General features: G+C 41.7%; 1 protein-coding gene across 4 annotated transcripts in view; it reads right to left on the bottom strand.

The window, feature by feature from the left end:
* Positions 1 to 20,942, bottom strand: part of KCNAB1 (potassium voltage-gated channel subfamily A regulatory beta subunit 1) — a 242,096-nt gene that overhangs the window by 215,514 nt on the left and 5,640 nt on the right. The gene's annotated exons all lie outside the window — the stretch shown is intronic.

The following is a 20,942-nucleotide window of genomic DNA, read 5'->3' on the forward strand; positions in this document are numbered from 1 at the left end:
GCAAGCAGGGCAACTACCTGAGGCCCCACGCGGCTTTGTTGCTAAGTCTGCGGGTTTAGCCATACACAGCAGGGCTTTGGCTTTCTGCCCTGGGCCCCAACAAGTCTAACACCAGCCCTGATCTCTAGTTCATTCTGGTGGACCCCCTGAAACCTGCCCACAGGCCCCAAGGGGGCTCCAGACCCCTAGTTGAGAATCACTGTTCTAATGGACATAGGAAAGTGAGCACATGCTGTCATTTTGTAATTGCTTTAGTCAAAGTAGCTAACTTTGTTGAAGAGGTAAAGCACTCATTTTAGTATTGCAGAACTGCATACTTTCCTTGTTCACTGGTCTTGGTAAAGTAAAACTGCAAAAACTAGTTTGTACATGAAATTAAAAACAAATCCTATCCTTTTGCAATATTATTGTCCCTTGAATTTTTCATTCTAATTGTACTTGTTTTAATCTCTGTGTGTACTTTTATTTTTCAGAACAAAGAAATGCTGTTTAACCAGCCCCAATAATCTTTTCAACCAATCATGGTAGGACAATTGTAATCAAGTCATTCTCTTAGGAAAAGAGACACTGGGATTGACTTTACTCTTACTAACACTGATGTAAATCAGGAGTCAGTAGAGATACAGCAGTTTAAATCTGACATGAGCGGTGACTCAGGCCCATGGAATCTTTCATTACAGTTACTTCTTAAGAAGGCATCTAATGTATTTCAGGGTTGCTGCTGATTTCTTAATCCATCACACTATTGTAGCCTGTTAGCAGCATTTAAATTTCTGACTGACATAATTAGGAGGCTGAGGGTAAACAGCAGGTTTCCCATTCTTTCCGTCACCTAAAGCATAAGTCCCTCTTTGGTAAAATACAGTGTGCAAGGTGAAGCAGTTTGAGAACTGAGGTTAGTATCTCAAAGCCAAAGCAAAGGGCCTCGCACTATGAGCACTGTAAAACTAAATAGATAAAATACCACCAATAAAAGAAAACAAAGCACTGATCCATCACTTGTTAATAGCTGAGAGATCTTTGAGGCAGGGATCACGTTTTCATGTGTGTTTCTACAGTGTCTTGCCAGCCTGGGGAAAACTGTGTTTAAAAGATGTGTGCAGCTGTAAAGGGGAGTTAGACTGCCCAGGTACCTACATAGCAGCATTAGTGTCCTGTTCCCCCGCCCCTCCATGGCTCCTGTATGAGGGGGAGAACATTGGGCTGTGTGCCCTCTACTCTCTCCCAGACAAGTGGGCAGGAAAAGGGCAAAACAAGGGCAGGAAGTGGGTGGTGCTTTGGTTCTGCATAAGCCTCGAAGGTGTTGGCCACCAGAAGTGAATAGGAAAGTAAACTACATCTTGTACAGGAGTGTTAAGTTACTTCCCCATTGGAGCAAGGGGGGACCCTCTGGGTGAAATCCTGGCTCCTATTGAAAGTAATGGCAAAATGTCCATTGATTCCAACAGGGAAACGATTTCACGCTCTGATCCACAGTTCTTTGATAGAGCTCCTCATGGGGCAATGCACCCCTGGGACAGTGTCATTAAGACATACCATTGAGTAGGAGTTGGTGCAAAATCTTCCTGCCTTAAGAGGAGCTCTGGGAGAGATTATGTCTCACAGAAAAATATGTAGTTAAATATTAAATAAGAAAAGCGGCAGTAGCAAATACTACATATGTGCAACGTTGCAGTTTACATTGTAAGAATCTTAGCTTTCACACTTCCAGTTTTTAATTGTACAGTTAAGGTTGCAATACGTAGCTTAATGGTTTGCATTTAACATACAGATATTACACTGATTAAAAAAAACTTTTACACATCAAAATAGTTCTTATTTAATTCAAGCATGTTGATTCACCCTTTCTAGTAAATAAGTAAATTGCAAAGCTGAATACTGGTTTCTTTTGGAATTTCTTAGCTATATCAAGGCTAAGATTGGGTGGGGAATAGGTGGAATATCTATTAATGTTGCTAACAAGATCAACAGGGAAGGCCAGATCTTTAAAGTATTTAGGAGCCTAAAGATGAATATAGGTGCTTTTGAAAAATCCCTCTAGCTGCTTCACCACATTTGAACATTTTGGACACTTCCCCGTTCTGCATCACAAGTCCCTTATAAATTTCTTTACAATCGATATAATCCGTCCTTTGCAATCAATGACAGTTGGCATGAGTCCCCTCTGGCTTTTCCTGAATTTCTTTTAGCTCAACATATATTATTTCTTGCTGTTCTGATGTTTTGCTTGCCTTTCAAATTCTTCATTGATTTCAATTAGTCTCACTTAAATTAGAATAGAACAATGGAGATAGAACAAGTTATTTTCAGGGTATTTCCCCCCCCCACAATAAACTTTTATTAGGTGGATCTTCCCCCAGGTCCTGCCAGCTTCTATGCACGTTACACAGTCTATGATGTTAATAGGTGAAACTATCTGGGGACAGTTCCTAGCTCTTTAATTGCATCACATCTCTAACTGCAGGGAAGAGCAGCTAAGCACTCTAATAATGCTAGATGGACTGAAGATATTTGATGGAAGTAATTTGGTCATTTTTGTGTAACAATGTAACAGCATAAAAAAAGGGGAAATACAGTGTTTTGCAACTACTGGGCCAAATTCAGCAAAGCTTTTGCAATGAGAATACAAATTTCACTTCTCTCTGCTAGAAAATCTCCTTGCACTCCACAGCTTTAAATTCTTTTGTTCCCCCTCAGCCCTCCTGTCCTACCCCATAACTGAGATTATGTCCTCTTTGTGTCTCTGCAAGTTGACAGTGTTGTCATTTGAGACCTGTGCCAAGGATTTGCACCAGCATGTGCTGGATAGTCCCTTATGTGAACTGAAAACATCTTTATTATTTTGGAAAGATAGAAAATCATCCAAAGACACACTGACATCATGTCTGTTCTTCAAGGTAAACATTCCTGAAGAGTTTTAGTAAGCAGACTTACATACAAGTTTCACAGATAGAAACACTCTTTAATACACCCCCTTAGCACGTGGACCCTCCCTCACTTCTAGTAGGTGTACCAAAATATATAGCATTATTGGTTGTCATTGCAGTATGATTGCTCATCTTTTCTTTAAACTTAATAGTGGCTGCAATTCCTTGCTTCTGCAATTCAATGTTCAGCATTATTGAACAATGTTGTATACGTGGGTAGTAACACTGCAGTAGGGATACAGTCATTTAAATCCAGCCATTGATTTGTGTCTGCCTTTAGCAGTTTGTTTTCACAAAGGGTAAAATTCACCTCTCTTTAGAGCTAAGTACTGCCTAGCCCTTGTGCTAAATCCCACTTCGGCTATTCTGGGGTTGGGGTCTCTCTGTTTGGTTTTATCAGATTCTATCCTGGACCTGAGAAACTGTTCTGACTAAAGTTTCATCAAAACTGATGTTTCTGCAAAAGCTTTGGTTCTGACAAATCTGTATTTTCCAATAAAAAATGTTTTGTCAAAAAATTCCCTGACCAGCTCTATTTACAACTCATTCTAGAGAGTCACTAATATGGAATTCCTATACCTTCATATACCCTCTACAGTTGTCAACCATCCAGTTACTGAAAAATACTTAACTTCTGTTCAACCTATGGACTTTTTGCACCCCAATTCTGTAGCATGAGGAGTTTACTGCTTTGATCTGATAAAGAAATACCAATGTTAGGACTTAAAATATTTACTATATTTTTTTGTATAACTATATGGTGACAAATCTATTTTCAAATTTTCCTGGTTTAATTAGCTTGAAGAAAAGCAATATATATTTGTAGATGTCTGATGCTTTCTACAGGAGAACTGTGGTTTAATAACTGAATAATTATAGTCTCCAATTCTCTGAAGAGAGTTACTGAAGCAAAGTTTGGAAGAGAAAAGAAAATTTATACTCTGCAAAAACAAAATGGACTTTGCCAATGTTTTTCTATATTCCCCTAGAATGACATTCATTTTCCTGGACAAAACCCAAGTAGTTGGACTAAGATTAAAAAAGAAAAAGCTGCATTTTCAAAGGAATTTAAGAATTTAAATGGGAGTTGTCCAACAATCTTAGACTCCTTTGAAAATCCCAGCTCAGCATCCAAGCATTAGGATCCTAAAATCATATTTAAGCACTCAAATATGCAGCTTCATTTAAAAAAAAAAACACTGAACAGCAAACAACTCCTACTGAAGCCAATAGGAACTACTTGGTGCTCATATTTTGAAAATCAGGCCATTTATTTAGGTGCTTAAATATGTACTTATGGACAGAAATTTAGCACTCATTCTTTAAAATCTTGTGAAAGAATGGAATAAGGATAAACATATTCTTTGAGCAGGCCATAAAGTTTAATGGGCAGGTGCCATAAAATTTGCAAATGACACCAAACTGGGAGGGGCTGCAAGAATTCTGGAGGATAAGATTAGAATTCAAGACAACTTTGACAAATTGGAGAATTGGTCTGAAATCAACAAGATGAAATTCCATAAAGACAATGCAAAGTACTACCCTTAGGAAGGAAAAAAACAAAGTGCACAAATACAAAATGGGAACAGGAGGCTTAGGTGATAGTACTCCTGAAACGGATTTGGGGGGATTTTAGTGTATCACAAATTGAATCAGAGTCAATTTGATGCAGTTGTGAAATAGGCTAATATTCTGGCATGTGTTAACAGGGGTATTGCAAGTCAGTCATGGGAGGCAGTTCTCCTGCTCTACTTGGCAATGGTGAAGCCTCAGCTGTGTTCAGTTCTGTGCACCACACTTTAGGAAAGATGTGGACAAATTAGAAGGGAAAAAAAAGTGAAGAGGCGAGCAACAAAAAATTATAAAAGGTTTAGAAAAGCTCACCTATGAGTAAAGTTTAAAAAAAACTTTAGTCTTGAGAAAAGATATCAGAGCGGGAATCTGACAACAGTCTTCATATATGTTAAGAGCTGCTATAAAGAGGACTGATCAATTGCTCTCCATGTCCACTGAAGGTAGGACAAGCAGTCTGCAGCAAGGGAGATTTAGATTAGATATTAAGAAAAACTTTAACAATAAGGGCAGTTAAGCTCTACAATAGGCTTCCAAGGGAGGTTGTGGAATCTCTATCATTGGAGGTTTTTAAGCACAGGTCAGACAAACACCTATCAGGACTAGGTATACTTGGTCCAGCTTCAGCACAGGGGCTGGACTAGATGACCTCAAGGTCATTTCCAACCCTACATTTCTATAACAAGGCGTCTGACTCATTCAGCAGATAGGGCCATTCTTTGTTTTTACGCTGGTCCATGGCCCATGTAAATTAAGAAGGGTAGTCAACTTATGTTGTAAACATAGAGGCAACATGTGAGGGCACAAACGGGGTCACATGCCCCCTGAGATTTCTGCCAGGGTTTGTAGGCCCTGCTTGGTTACATGGTGCAGTTGGGCCCCCTCCCTGTGCAACAGCTGCCAGAGCCTGCTAGCTGCACCCAGTGGGGAGAGGTAGGAGCAACAGCTGGGAGCTGCAGGGAGGCGCCAGACTTGAGCTGTTCTGGGGGTGGCCGAACCTTTAAATTGGCCCCCCCTCCCTGCCATCAGCAGGTATGGGTCATCTCTACATAAACATGCAATTACTCAAGCAAGGCAGTCTTAGGATCAAACATTTCTTAGTTCTTGCAATTATTCCTTTTGGACCTTGGCCTGCTCATTCAACCTTTCTCCCTCAGTTTCCTGACCTGCCAAATAGAGATGATGATAATGCCTCCCTACTTCATAGGGCTGTTGTGAGGATTAAGTTACAGGTCAATGTGCTTTAGACTTTACAAGCATTTTATAAAAAGTGAATTCATAGTAATATGTAAAAAACTTAGGAACTTCGTATGTCACATGGATCTGCATATGTCACATGGAACTGCACCTTTCGCACTATGGCAATCTATGGCCCCATTATCCACCTTAACCCTGTAAAGTCAGAATGCACATAGGTTTAGAAAAAGATCAGATCGTACTAAATTGGCATCTGATACAATTTCAGTTCCAGCCCACATCGTTTCAGAAGGTTAAAACCAACAACAATGTAGAAGAAATCTATATGTAATAAAAGCCCTGCCATATAAGGTAATTGGATCTATGTACTGAAAGCCATCTCAGAGGGACACTAATATCAGAAGCAAAATTAACACTGGTGTAGTTTCAAATGTTCAATATAGGCTAAACTAAGCTGCATTTTGTTAAGGCAATGAAAGGAAAAAAAGTCTTATCACCTTATAAATAAACCAGCTTATAGGTATATAATGAGGGTTCCTTATTAAAAATGCATTACTTTCCATACTAAATTAAACAGCTTTTAATAACAAAAGGGTTTTCTTCTTACCTTTACTTAAGTGAGATAAGATAACTTAAGTGAGTTTAGACCTATGAAAATCTGGGAAACAGATCTGGCAGGTAAACATGCATGTTAAAACACTAAAAAGAAAAGCTCCAAAAAGTCACCACGAACCCAGCAAAGATCTCAGCTTAGCAGAACTCAAAATCGAATACAAGTCAGAAAAAAAAGTAGCAAGAGCTATTTAAAAAACTATCTCCAGATCTTCAATGGGAGGAGTGGTTTTCTCCCCTTCCAAACCAATAGTCCAAGAAGTCCTTATTCAGCCCTTCAGAACGGGTGAAATTTGCCACGGTGTACAGAGCCAATATAAAGCCTATCCATGACCTGAGCCTATTTTGAGAATTGCATAGGCTTTATGCCAGCCCTCTGCACAGAGATTCACCTGAGTAAAGGCTTCAAGATTTGGTCCAATGCCCTTTTCCTAACTCTCCAATTTGTCAAAGTCATTTTGAATTTTAGTTGTGTCCTCCAAAGTGCTTGCAACCCCTCCCAGTTTGGTATCATCTGCAGATTTTATGAGCACACTTTTCACTCCCTTATCCAAGTTCTTAACGAAGCTATTGACTGGTGCCAGATGTTAGGACTAACCCCTGCAGGACCCCAATCTGACAAGCCAGTGGCAGAGCCAGGCATAGAACCCAATCACTGAGCAAAATGCTGTCTAACTAGTGTAAGTATACAAGGTACAGATGCAGTGTATCTCCTATAAACCTTGAAATTACAAATCTCAGAGACTTTGCTCTATGGTGTTATAAATGGAACCCTGAATGGGTTTTCGTATTGGGAACCCCTATAGAAAATTTCTCTCTAATCACAGACTAGAGCTGGCTCTTCTATTTTAGGTACATTTTCTATACGGCATGGGGTGGAAATAGAGAGGTCTTCATATTTTTGGCCTAATATCTTGTTAACTTTGAGGGAACCAGATCCATCCATGAGCAGGGTATATGTAAAACATGCATTTGGAGGATAACCTCTAATGGAATAAACTTAATTGAGAGAGTGTCACAACTGCATTTTTGGAAGCAAAATGTGACTATGAAATGGTCAGTTGCTTGTATAGTTTTAAAAACTGCCAGCAGTTCAGGAACTGGGGTGTTCACCTGACCCTTTTTTTTTTTAAAGGCAAAGTGTTCAATATATGAATGGAAATGGCAGGACAAAATGGAAAGTGGGGAATTATTGTTGAAGTAATAAAGCTAATAAGGGGAAGCCATTTTTCTTTAAATTTTATACTTGAACCAATTTTATACTTGGTTGGTTCAAGTATAAAATTATTTAAGGGTGAAAGACCAATCTTTGGAGGAGCTAAAAGGAATTTTCTCAATGAAGAGAGAAGTGTAAGAGAGAATTGGTTAGTCAGTGCGTTTGGGGACAAATACATGGACAGCCGTATCTCCAATAAATTTTATGGATTTACACCAGAGATAAATTCTGCTCCTTATTTTTAAAGTAGCCCTGTTCAACTCCTGGAACTGTTTATCACATTTATGTGGCATTGTTTTATTGCCACTGGATGCATTGCCTCTTTATACTGCTTTTAGATCACATGGGTTTTCCTGGCTTTCCTTCTCTTCCTGGGCAATCAGTCTCTGAAAAAGACCACATTTCCCTGGCTGGCAAGTAAACAACAGAACTGTGTGACAGCTTTAAATAAAAGAAAATATACTCTTATTTCAATTTTCCTCACAGTTTTCTGAGTGGTCTCAGGCAAAAGGAATCTCCAAGGAAAGTAAACATTTTGAAATGCCATTTTCCTTTTATTGTGGGTACAGAAAAGTTATTTGCTATCCCTGTTTCATGTCAAATGTAATCAGTTAAATTAATCTTTTGCGGGGAGGGGGAGAGATGGGAAAGGTCACTCAGGTATTCATTTTCCCCTTCCTCAGTCCACCTTCTTTCTCCCAGCCTAACCAGTGCCTCATCACCACCCCCACACAGTCCTCCCCATGCTTTCTGCTTCTCTAATGCAAGCAACATCTTCACAACACAAAAAGGCTGAGCTAGATTCTGGTGTCACTTACATTGCTGTACATTCAGGGTGAATCCACTGAAGACAAAGAAGGTACTCTTACTGTACACTGATGTGAATGAGATCAGAATCTAACTCAAACATAATAACCATAGGCAAGAAGAGCTCAAGATAAAATTATGTTCTGAAAGTTTTCTTATGGTTTCAGTAGCACTATGGGCTTCTGTATGTATTTCAGATGATTTGGTGGATCAGTAGGATAGTTTTTGGTGGATATTTTGGACTATATGCTTCCTGATGCAGTCTTAGATGATGCATGGAAATGAACTATTTTGGTCCTATTTTTTTTCAGTTTGTACATCTGTCATAAATATAAAGGGAAGGGTAAACACCTTTAAAATCCCTCCTGGCCAGAGGAAAAACCCTTTTACCTGTAAAGGGCTAAGAAGCTAGGATAACCTCGCTGGCACGTGACCAAAATGACCAGTGAGGAGACAAGATACTTTCAAAGCTGGAGGGGGGAGAAACAAAGGTTCTCTCTGTCTGTGTGATGCTTTTGCCGGGAACAGAAAAGGAATAGAGTCTTAGAACTTAGTAAGTAATCTAGTTAGATATGCGTTAGATTCTGTTTTGTTTAAATGGCTGATAAAATAAGCTGTGCTGAATGGAATGTATATTCCTGTTTTTGTGTCTTTTTGTAACTTAAGGTTTTGCCTAGAGGGATTCTCTATGTTTTGAATCTGATTACCCTGTAAGGTATTTACCATCCTGATTTTACAGAGGTGATTCTTTTATTTTTTTTCTTCAATTAAAATTCTTCTTTTAAGAACCTGATTGCTTTTCATTGTTCGTAAGATCCAAGGGTTTGGGTCTGTGTTCACCTATGCAAATTGGTGAGGATTTTTATCAAGCCTTCCCCAGGAAAGGGGGTGTAGGGTTTGGGAGGATTCTGGGGGGAAAGATGTTTTCAAGTGGGCTCTTTCCCTGTTATATATTTGTTAGATGCTTGGTGGTGGCAGCAATAAAGTCCAAGGGCAAAAAGTAAAATAGTTTGTACCTTGGGGAAGTTTTAACCTAAGCTGGTAAAAATAAGCTTAGGGGGTTTTCCTGCACATCCCCTCATCTGTACCTTAGAGTTCAGAATGGGGAAGGAACCTTGACATGGTGGCAGTGGTGGGATTAACTTGAAATCATTTTGAGATCAATTTGAGATTTTTCGAACAAGAAGAACAGATTTTAAAAAAGGATTTTTTTTTCTTTGGGCTGCTGGAAAGCAGGTTTTCAGCTGAAAGCAGTTAGAGGGTTTTTTTTGTCTCTGCTTGGGGGCCAGAGCAGAGACAAAAGGGAATTGTCTTTTGTGAGCTGGAGTTTTCTCTACCTAAAGACAGGGTAGTTAACCTCCTGCAGGGAAATTCACAAGTTTTCACAGACCTGAAGAAGTTTTTTTTTTTTTTTACCTAAGAGCAACTAGGGGGGGTTTCTGTCTATTTGCCTTGAGACAAAGGTGTTAGGTTTGTTTTGTTTTGTTTTTTAAGGATTTTTCTGTAGGCTGACAATCACTATCAGAGAACATAGGTATCCGATTACAGCACAGCAAAATTTTACAAGCCAAGTTTTCTGTTTGTTTTATTTCTAACTCTCGGGTGTAAAGTTAGTTAAAAACAGAGAGGCAAACATGACATAGCCCAAAACAGAAACAGCCAAAGAGGCTGCCCAAAGGAGAGCTATGGAGACAAAGGAAAAAGAAATGGAGGAAAAGGAAAAAGAATGGAAGCATGCTGAGGAGGAAAGGGAGGCTGCCCACAGGCGAGCTATGGAGGCAAGGGAAAAAGAAATGAAGTATACACTGGAGATGGAGAAGGCAAAGGCTCAGCAGAATAGCAATCCTTCTCCAGGTACCACTTCACATTCCAGGAAGTTCCCCACCTACAAGGCAGGCGATGATACCGAGGCCTTCTTAGAAAACTTCAAAAGGGCCTACCTTAGGTACAGCATCTCTACAGATCAATACATGATACAGCTGAGGCCGCAGCTCAGTGGACCCTTAGCTGAGGTGGTGGCTGAAATGTCTAAGGAACACATGAACAAGTATGAACTGTTTAAAACCAAGGTGAGAGTCAGAATGAGGCTAACACCCAAGCACTCCCATCAGCGGTTCAGAGCCCTAAGGTGGAAACCAGATGTGTCATTTACCCGACATGCCTAAGACATTGTGAAACATTGGGATGCCTGGATATTAGGAGCAAGTGTTAAATCTCCAGAAGGTTTGCCCTTCCTAATGCAAATGGAGCAGTTCTTAGAGGGTGTTCCTGAGAAAATAGAAAGAGACATCCTAGATGGGAAGCCTAAAACTCTAATCGAGGCGGGGGAGATTGGAGCCAAATGGGTGGAGGTGGCAGAAAAGAAAAGAACTGGTCGCAGTTGGAGCGGATACCAGAATGGACAACCTCAGACCACACCCTACTACCGGGGGCAGCCCAAGGCCCCAACTACCCCCCAAGGAACCCTCCAGACACCTTATTGTCCCGCCACACTGTTCTCCAGCAACCCACCTCACCCCAGTGATCCGTCAGCTGGACGATGTTTTAAATATAACGAGCCGGGGCATGTAAAGGCCAACTGCTCCAAGAACCCCAACAGATTACAGTTCATTGCACCGGAATCACACCAGAGGTCCTCATATACCTCCCAGATACCTCCCAGGTATCCTTGGAGCGGAGGGAAACTGTGAGTGTGGGCAGGAAGAAGGTCACCATGTGGAGAGACACCGGAGCACAAGTGTTGGCTATCCATGCTTCCCTAGTGGACCAAAATTATTTAATCGACTCAGAGATCCAAGTGACAATTCAACCCTTCAAGTCCAACTCTTTCAATTTGCCTACAGCCAAGTTGCCTGTCCAGTACAAGGGCTGGTCAGGAACCTGGAGTTGTTCAGTCTATGATGATTATCCCATCCCCATGCTGTTGGGGGAAGACTTGGCCAATCATGTGAAGCTAGCCAAGAGGGTGGGAATGGTCACCCGCAGCCAGGCTAAACAAGCCATCACGCCTAGCTCTGTTCCAGAAACTTCTACCAGGAAGTCAAAGGTGATCGACCCAGACCCCAGGCCAATGTCTGCAACAGCAGTAGTGGATCCAGTCCCAGAGACCCAGACAGAGCCAGTCCCAGAATCGGAACCGGCGGAACAACCAGCACCAGATCCATTGCCAGCACTGAATCCAGTACTTGCAACCCAAACACCAGAAGGCCCCTCCAAACCTGAACCATCAGCAGCCGATAACCCTACACAAGAGGCTCAGCCAGAGCCTGAACGTCAACATAATGCACCAGCGGAGAGGGTTCACAGTCAACGGAAGCAGCCCCATCCCCTACATCGCTTCCAGAGGGACCAAGCATAGATCCACAATCCAATGAGGAACTGATGTCTCCAGCATCAAGGGAACAGTTCCAGACCGAACAGGAAGCAGATGAAAGCCTCCAGAGACCTTGGATGGTGGCACAGAGCAACCTACCGCCATTCAGCTCTTCTAATCAATCCAGGTTTGTTGTAGAAAGAGGACTTTTATACAAGGAAACTCTTTCTGGTGGACACCAGGAAGACTGGCATCCTCAGAGACAGTTGGTAGTTCCAACTAAGTACCGGGTCAAGCTCTTGAGCTTAGCCCATGATCGTCCTAGTGGCCATGCTGGGGTGAACAGGACCAAAGACCGTTTGGGGAGGTCATTCCACTGGGAGGAATGGGCAAGGATGTTTCTACCTATGTCTGGTCTTGTGAGGTATGCCCCAAGACCAGGTCAAAGCCCCTCTCCAGCCACTCCCCATCATTGAAGTTCCATTTCAGCGAGTAGCTGTGGATATTCTGGGTCCTTTTCCAAAAAAGACACCCAGAGGAAAGCAGTACATACTGACTTGCATGGATTTTGCCACCTGATGGCCGGAAGCAGTAGCTCTAAGCAACACCAGGGCTAAAAGTGTGTGCCAGGCACTAGCAGACATTTTTGCCAGGGTAGGTTGGCCCTCCGACATCCTCACAGATGCAGGAACTAATTTCCTGGCAGGAACTATGGAAAGCCTTTGGGAAGCTCATGGGGTGAATCACTTGGTTGCCACTCCTTACCATCATCAAACAAATGGCATGGTGGAGAAGTTTAATGGAACTTTGGGGGCCATAATATGTAAATTCGTAAATAAGCACTCCAATGATTGGGACCTAGTGTTGCAGCAGTTGCTCTTTGCCTTCAGAGCTGTACCACATCCCAGTTTAGGGTTTTCACCATTTGAACTTGTATATGGCCGCGAGGTTAAGGGGCCATTACAGTTGGTGAAGCAGCAATGGGAGGGGTTTACACCTTCTCCAGGAACTAACATTCTGGAGGTTGTAACCAACCTTCAAAACACCCTCCAAACCTCTTTAGCCCTTGCTAAAGAAAACCTACAGGATGCTCAAAAAGAGGAAAAGCCTGGTATGATAAAGATGCCAGAGAGCGTTCCTTCAAAGTAGGGGACCAAGTCATGGTCTTAAAGGCGCTCCAGGCCCATAAAATGGAAGCATCATGGGAAGGGCCATTCACAGTCCAGGAGCGCCTGGGAGCTGTTAATTATCTCATAGCATTCCCCACCTCCAACCAAAAGGCTAAGGTGTACCATATTAATTCTCTAAAGCCCTTTTATTCCAGAGAATTAAAGGTTTGTCAGTTTACAGCCCAGGGAGGAGATGACGCTGAGTGGCCTGAAGGGGTCTACTATGAAGGGAAAAGTGCTGGTGGTGTGGAAGAGGTGAACCTCTCCATGACCCTTGGTGTATGCAGCAACAACAGATCAAGAAGTTGTGCACCAGCTGTGCGCCCACATTCTCAGCCACCCCAGGACTGACTGAACGGGCATACCACTCCATTGACACAGGTAATGCTCACCCAATTAAAGTCCAACCTTACCAGGTGTCTCCTCAAGCTAAAACTGCTATAGAACAGGAGATCCAGGATATGCTACAGATGAGGGTAATCCGCCCCTCTGGCAGTGCATGGGTTTCTCCAATGGTTCTAGTTCCCAAACCAGATGGGGAGATACGTTTTTGCATGGACTACCGTAAGCTAAATGCTGTAACTCGCCTAGACAACTATCCAATACCACGCACAGATAAACTATTAGAGAAACTGGGATGGGTCCAGTTCATCTCTACCTTGGACTTAACCAAGGGGTACTGGCAGGAACCGCTAGATGAATCCGCCAAGAAAAAGTCAGCCTTCACCACACAGGTCGGGCTGTATGAATTTAATGTACTCCCTTTTGGGCTGTGGAATGCACCCGCCACCTTCCAAAGACTTGTAGATGGTCTCCTAGTGGGATTAGGAGAATATGCCATCGCCTACCTTGATGATGTGGCCATACTTTCGGATTCCTGGGCAGAACATCTGGAACATCTAAAAAAAGTCTTTGAGCGCATAAGGGAGGCAGGACTAACTGTTAAGGCTAAGAAGTGTCAAATAGGCCTAAACAGAGTGACTTACCTTGGACACCAGGTGGGTCAAGGAACTATCAACTCCCTACAGGCCAAAGTGGATGCTATCCAAAAGTGGCCTGTCCCAAAATCAAAGAAACAGGTCCAATCCTTCTTAGGCTTAGCCGGATATTACAGGCGATTTGTACCGCAATACAGCCAAATCGCCGCCCCATTGACAGACCTAACCAAAAAGAAACAGGCAAATGCCATTCAGTGGACCGAAGAGTGTCAGAAGGCCTTTAACCAGCTTAAAGCGAAACTCATGTCTGACCCTGTGCTAAGGGCCCCAGACTTTGACAAACCGTTCCTAGTAACCACAGATGTGTCCGAGTGTGGTGTGGGAGCAGTTTTAATGCAGGAAGGACTGGATCAAGAATTCCACCCTGTAGTGTTTCTCAACAAGAATCTGTCTGAGAGGGAAAGCAACTGGTCAGTCAGTGAAAAAGAATGTTACGCTCTGGAAAAGCTACGCCCATATGTTTGGGGATGGTGTTTCCACCTGCAAACTGACCATGCTGTGCTACAGTGGTTTCATACCGCTATGGGAAATAACAAAAAATGTATTCGTATTAGCTCTCCAAGATTTTGATTTTGACATCGAACACATCTCAGGAGCTTCTAACAAAGTGGCTGATGCACTCTCCCGTGAAAATTTCACAGAATCAACTGATTAAAATCGTCCTTGAGATGTGGAAAATATTGTTAGTCTTTATATACTTGGTAGTATATTTAGAGGTGCATGTGTCTTATTAACTCTGTTTTCTCCTAGAGCTCCAGGAAGAAATCACAGCTAGCGTTTCACCCTAGCTGTGATTTGGGGGGCATCATAAATATAAAGGAAGGGTAAACACCTTTAAAATCCCTCCTGGCCAAAGGAAAAACCCTTTCACCTGTAAAGGGTTAAGAAGCTAGGATAACCTCGCTGGCACGTGACCAAAATGACCAGTGAGGAGACAAGATACTTTCAAAGCTGGAGGGGGGAGAAACAAAGGTTCTCTCTGTCTGTGTGATGCTTTTGCTGGGAACAGAAAAGGAATAGAATCTTAGAACTTAGTAAGTAATCTAGCTAGATATGCATTAGATTCTGTTTTGTTTAAAGAAAAGGAGTACTTGTGGCACCTTAGAGACTAACAAATTTATTAGAGCATAAGCTTTCGTGAGCTACAGCTCACTTCATCGGATGCATCTGTATTTTCCACCAAATGCATCCGATGAAGTGAGCTGTAGCTCACGAAAGCTTATGCTCTAATAAATTTGTTAGTTTCTAAGGTGCCACAAGTACTCCTTTTCTTTTTGCGAATACAGACTAACACGGCTGCTACTCTGAAACCTGTTTTGTTTAAATGGCTGATAAAATAAGCTGTGCTGAATGGAATGTATATTCCTGTTTTTGTGTCTTTTTGTAACTTAAGGTTTTGCCTAGAGGGATTCTCTATGTTTTGAATCTGATTACCCTGTAAGGTATTTACCATCCTGATTTTACAGAGGTGATTTTTTTATTTTTTCTTCAATTAAAATTTATCTTTTAAGAACCTGATTGCTTTTTCATTGTTCTTAAGATCCAAGGGTTTGGGTCTATGTTCACCTATGCAAATTGGTAAGGATTTTTATCAAGCCTTCCCCAGGAAAGGGGGTGTAGGGTTTGGGAGGATTTGGGGGGGAAAGACGTTTCCAAGCGGGCTCTTTCCCTGTTATATATTTGTTAGATGCTTGGTGGTGGCAGCAATAAAGTCCAAGGGCAAAAAGTAAAATAGTCTGTACCTTGGGGAAGTTTTAACCTAAGCTGGTAAAAATAAGCTTAGGGGGTTTTCATGCAGGTCCCCACATCTGTACCCTAGAGTTTACAGTGGGGAAGGAACCTTGACAGCATCAGTGTAACATAAATGTTGAACCAAAAGTCAGCTTGGTAACTTGGGGGAGGGAGGCAAGCCTGGAGTTTAAAGGCCTGACCTTGCAGTGTCTTTCTTGAGCAAGTCTCCCATTGGGGGAGTTTGAATCCTAATTTTGTGGCTCAAGTCCATCTTTAAGGAACAGCCACACACAAAAAGTTCTAACCTGTCCATATTTGCAGGGCTTAATCATGCGCACGTGCCTTGGTAACAAAATCTCCACACTTTAACACCAAGATCAATGAACAGCAGAGGGTTAAAGCAGATTCTACAGTTTATTGATCTTTGGAAGGAATGTAAAGTCAACCACCTAACATTCATTTTCAAGCAGTGGACATGTAGTCTGAAAATTGTAATATCACTTAATGCAGGATATGCACTTGACATTTTGAAATAAACACAACTATCACTCTGCTTACCACAAAATAATCAATAAATTCAGACCTATTAGATGTTTTTAGTAATGTGTCTAAAAACATCTATTTTGTTACAGGTTATTTCCCCAATTCACTATAATATTTCATTGCTCACTATAAAAGTTCCCCTCCCACTTAGGCTGCAAAAACTAACTTTTAATCAAGTAAATTATGAATTGTATTTTCCTTCAGCTGTGCAGATTCCTCATCTCAGCTTAGGGAGCTCAGTCCTTTTCTTATCTGTATGTACTAGAGTAAGTATGATTAGAGGGGAGAAGAAAACAATGGGAGAAGGGCAGGAAATAGCAAGGACGGGATCCAACTCCCACAGTGGGAGTTGGATTATGCCCTAAGAGAGTTTGGGTTTTTAATCAGAAAGTATTAAAGTCTTCACTCATTTTTCTTCTAGATTTTAGGCAGTTGTTACTCAGAGTCCCATTGCCAGAGAAAAGACCAGGAAAGAAACTCAGAATTTCACCCTTTTCTCTGCCCCTTTTTCCCACATGCCAATCCTATCCCCATAGAAGTCCATAGGTGTTTTGTCATGGACTTCAGCAGAATAAGATCCCAAGATCTTGTCTACACAGCGTTCCCCTGATTTAACCTAACCAGTTTAGAAATCTGTTTAATTAAATCTGTGCAACCCTCTTGCATGGACACTCAGAAAGCAGCTTTAGAGCACCTTGTATCCAATTCGCTTAAATTTGTAAGGAATGGATGTAAGCTAAATCAATACAAGGAAATCTTAAAACTTGTTTAAGTGTCAAACAGCAGGGAGTTTTAAGAAAAGAATGATTTAGTTAAAAAGTCTTATATGCAAGTTTCACATAAGACAGGGCCTGAGTTTTGCTCTTTAGTTTAAACAGCCAACTAACTTTAATCAAGTAATCCAACAACATAAATGCTGATTAGCTAGGAGAACTAGATGGAAATGGCCTATAGAAGAATGCAAGGGAGACATCTGTGATCAGGGCCATCCCTAGCTATTCTGGGGCCTTATGCAGCCCCCCCACCCCCACTGGCTAGGACCGGGTCGCTGCACTCCTGCTGCCGGTGAGTGCAGGCCTAGCCCTGCCGCAGTCTTCAGGGGAGTGGGGGCGGGGCAGAGCAGGGGTGGGGAAGAGGAGGGGCTGGGGCAGAGCAGGGGCAGGCTTTGCATACGGGTAAGGACGGCCCAGTCTGTGATGGTAACATCAAAGAGTTTCCCATCCTCTGCGAAGGTCTATTTCTTGGGTACAAATCAGAGCCTTAGATTGTAAGAAAACCCTTATGTTCTCCAAATAGTTCATTTCATCCCTAAATAGAAGAGCAGCACAAGGCCTTTTGCAGCATATATAAGTCATAAGGTATAAATCTGGCGTAAGTGGAGTTTGTGTGGTACAAAGGGCTTTCAGAGAGATTTGCACTTGGAATTAATTTTACCCATGAAGATTAAAAACAACTGAACAATCTATATGTGGACAGGCGGCCCCAGGTGGCAGGAACAGTTCTGACTTAGTCCCGCCTCAGGGCCCAGGATAAGAACAGACGACTGCTTGATACCTGCTGCTGCTCTTCAATGTACAGGAAAATTATCAAGGGACCCATGGGGGAGTGTGGCTTGGAGAGGTTTTGCACAGCATGTCCAACTGCAGCATACATAGGCACAAGCAGAAGGGAGGAGCACTAAGCAGGCCTGTGGCATCTCATTGTGCTCCCTAGGAGCATACATGGTTGTGGGGCACCTCACCACCACCTGCCTCTAGTGTAAAAAAGTCTTGTCTGCACTTGCTGTGGATCAGCTCCTTGAAACCACTAGCCTCCAGCAGCACAAGCACTGCCTTTCAGCTCCTGCAGGCCTTGCTCTCTCTGCATAGGTAGCAATCATCATACACCAATGCCTAAGTCCTTGAAGTGTCCCTGCTGTGTTCAGCCCCTTATCCACTGAACACTCACAGAGTTACCAGGCCTGGTGTTCCCAAAGAAACAGAACACACCGGCTTCTAACATTCATCTCAAGACCAGCATTTTGCTTAACACCACAGCACTTAGATATATTTATACTGAAAACAAGAATAAAGTTTATCAAAGATTAGCAATTCAGGTGATATCAACTAAGAATATTGGAAATAAATGGTTACATATAAAACAAAATCAGACAACACCCAACTAACAAGTTAAAACTTTTCACCTAAAGTTCTCTCCAGCATTTTCATCCAAGCCTGCTTGAGATCTCACTTTCATGAAGCAAATTCACTGTCCATTTATTTACTTTCTAGGTGAGGGATGACATTGGTAAAGTATCTTCTTTGTCCCCCAAAATATAGTGGAGCAAACCTTTGATATGTACCTCAAGATACCCCTTCCTCCCCACCCCCATTTTCTCTTCCTGTTATTTTTTCTTTGAAGTTCTCACAATACCTCATTTACATTCAGTTGGACTGGTGATAGGAGACCCCTTGTGAAACATACAATACTTAGTATACCTATAAACAGCCAGTTAGATAAAGGTTTGTCTGACAGCAAAATGGTTTTTTCCCTCTTTTCTGGTGACAAGTCCCAAGAACATAACGTTCACGGTATAAATGTAACTCCTCATGCAACAACCGAACATGCATTTTGCAATGGTATCAGTGACCAGTGTGACTTTTGAGACCCACATGACTCTCTTTGGTTAACTTGAATGACATGCCAAATACAAAAGAGATCCCTGTAACTCCTCTGCACCCCCTTGCCAGCTGGCATTAAGAGGTTCTTGGGTCACTCATGCTTACCCAGTGCAAATATAGGCTTACTTTAGCTCAAGTCTCTCCCAGGTGCAGATGGATTGCAGGCAGATTCTGGAGTGCCATAAGACAGTACAGGACCCCTACTGATTAATTTCAATAAAGTTTTAGATTGGTGATTTGATTTTTCACATTTTCTCTGGCTTCCATTTGCACAGAATAATACGGTGGCCAAAAATCATATTAGCAATCACTTTTCTATGGTTTTTCCATGTCCCAGTTTAGCACATTACTTCTGATTGTTTTGACTAGAGAATGTGAGATGAAGGATAAGATTGAGCATGATAAAGACTAAGAGTGTCACAGAAGTCATGACTTTCTGGGACCTCTGTGACTTCCACAGCTGCAGTGACTGATGCACCCCTCTCCCCTCCCCAAGCAGCAGCCCCAGTCATCTTCCCTCCCCCACAGAGCAGTGGTGCCCCAGCCCTGCCTCTGACCCCCAGAGCAGCTAAGATTTAGTCAGGGGTATTTTTCATAAAGTCACGGACAGGTCATGGGCCATGAATTTTTGTTTATTGCCCATGACCTGGCCATGACTTTTACAAAAAAATACCCCTGACTAAATGTTAGCTTAAACAGGATACCTGTTTAAGAACACATTATATGAAATATGGAAACAAACAGTCTTTTTATAATTTGGCCCATGAAGAACTGTAAAATGCAGAGAGACATGACTAGTCAAGGAAGAAACATGCAAGACATACCCCACCTCATCAGCCCTACCTGAATGATGAGACACTAAGGGCCTGATTCTGACATTTACAATTAATCGTACCTTACTCCTTGGTTAGTCCTACTGAGTTAGGAACTACTCAACATGAATAAGCATTCAATATCAGGCCCTCCACTTTCACCCAAAAGGCTGTGCCATTGGACCAGCAAGCAAGACAACATACTCACCACAACATTAACAGGTCACAATAAATCCCTGTGTATTTTAAAAAATAGACAATTCTCTCAATTGGACTCCACTTGTGAGATATACCTTTCAATCTGTTTACCAGTTCCCTAGTGATAATATAATGAACCATAGCTCTGTCTGCACTGGTGCTGTGCTATTAATAAGGCTAGCAACAGAAAGATTAAGTGTACTGTTTAAAATCAGTGTTAACTGGTGGGTTTCCAATTCCAAGTCTAGATTGGTAGCATCATCTAGAACACATAGTTGTCTATGGTAATTTTTTTCTTAAGTTTCTGTCCCTTTCCCCCCACCCCTCTCCTCCAATTTTCAGGGACAGTTCAACATATCCAGACAAAAAGGAATAATATTCTCTTCCCTTTTAATATCAAATACTATTTTTTAAAGAATTGGTAACGTGTGTTTCTTCAACAAATGAGGTTTACTCCTGCAATATAATTCATTAAAAAGCATGCAATAAACAAATTCAATAAAAGCTGCAAATTAGCACACACAAAAAGTGAAATTTCATAATTCTATACATATGCCTGTTTTAGACAGATGCTGCATTATGCATTCAATAACAATTGGCTAGAATGTAAAGTGTCATACTTCTTTGAATCAACATTTTACTTAAAATGTTTTCATTGTATTGGTCATTTGTCCTAGTTTTGCCAAGAAAAGTTAAATTTCCTTGAGGAAAATTAAGATCTGAATTTAGATTATACATTATGCAGAGTACATTTACTCTAGACAATGAACAAGTGTGTATGTGTGAGAGAGAGAGCGTGAGTGTGTGCACGAACAAACAGGCAGACAGATTTTAAAGGTACGTATACTATGTAAATGAACTATAGATATGTTCTATCAAAGATACATTTATAAATAGATATATTTGTATTTAGCTGCGACATTACGTACGTTTTCCAGGCCAGAAAAGTTCTGTGTAGCTCGAAAGCTTGTCTTTCGCCAACAGAGGTGGTGCATTAAAAGATATTACCACAACCACCAAGTCTCTCTAACATCCTGGGACCAACATGGCTACAACACTGCAAAGATACGTTCTTTAAGACATGATGTATAATGTACATATAATCTATTTATAGCCATTTTATTGTCATTCTTTGCTGTAAAAGTTTTATTGGGCCAGACCTCCCCTCACTTCAGCTGTTTCTTGGT

This window comes from Dermochelys coriacea, chromosome 9 (genome assembly GCF_009764565.3).
Source record: "Dermochelys coriacea isolate rDerCor1 chromosome 9, rDerCor1.pri.v4, whole genome shotgun sequence".
Lineage (NCBI taxonomy): Eukaryota > Metazoa > Chordata > Testudines > Dermochelyidae > Dermochelys > Dermochelys coriacea.